We start from the raw sequence: 944 nt of genomic DNA, 5'->3' as shown, positions 1-944 counted from the left end.
GAGTGTAATTGATGGAATTAATAAAAATTATTTATGGAGGGCATGTTAGACGAAAGACGTGAGGATGCGTTTATTTGAAATATTTTTCTTTTTGTGGACTAATGTGCATTTAAGTCCCTTGTCATGTCCCTTTTTGCCATTTGCCAAAAAAGTTAATGTTCCACATGAATATGAACCACATTCACTATTACAATTTTCTTGAAATTCTGACCGTTGGAAAAATATATAAATAATAAGGAAATTAAGTCTCGATGTTGGTTGCCTTGTTGAGAATAACACCTTCGTATTTCACCTGAAACCACTTCATCGAGTCTTCCTTAGTGACACGGTGTTGGATTCCAACTCTCGACTTGCACCTACGGCGGCGGCCCACGCGATAACCGGGTCGCTCCAAGACAACATAGAAATCCATACCATAGATACCCGTAGAAGGGTCGTACTTGATTCCAAGATCAATATGCTCCTGAATACCGAAACCAAAGCATCCAGTATCACTGAAATTGCGCCTCAGCAATTCGTATTCCTTCACCTTCAAGCCACTTTCGAGAAGCTGCATTGCCTTGTCACCTCTGACTGTGACATAGCATGCAATCTTTTCGTTACGCCTGATACCGAAGGATCGAACAGTGTATCGTGCCTTGGAGAAAACAGGGGTTTGCCCACTCAGTTGCTCCAACACCTTAGCAGCTCTGGTGAGACGATCGCCGAGATGTTGAGAACCAGCTTCTATAGGATACCATGTATTTTTTCTGCATGGGTTGATTTACATGGAATATATATAGAGAAATATTACGAATACCATGTATTTTTTTTTCTTCTATCCGACATCTTCTTCTTCTTAGTCGGTTAATCTATTTTCTCTCTTTTTTTCTCTATCCTTCTTTTAGTTATTCTTTCCCCCTCTCCCATCTCCTCTCTCTATCTCGATAAAAGAAAAAAAAAGT

General features: G+C 39.8%; 1 pseudogene; it reads right to left on the bottom strand.

Annotated features, from left to right (window-relative positions):
• Positions 1-207: 207 nt before the first annotated feature.
• Positions 208-720, bottom strand: LOC148766329 (large ribosomal subunit protein uL5z pseudogene; annotated as a pseudogene).
• Positions 721-944: the final 224 nt, after the last annotated feature.

The sequence above is a fragment of the Erythranthe guttata genome, chromosome 12 (assembly GCF_056151865.1).
Source record: "Erythranthe guttata isolate IM_541 chromosome 12, IM_541, whole genome shotgun sequence".
Lineage (NCBI taxonomy): Eukaryota > Viridiplantae > Streptophyta > Magnoliopsida > Lamiales > Phrymaceae > Erythranthe > Erythranthe guttata.
Note: the sequence above shows the minus strand (reverse complement) of the source record. Positions and strands in the feature narration are given on the sequence as shown.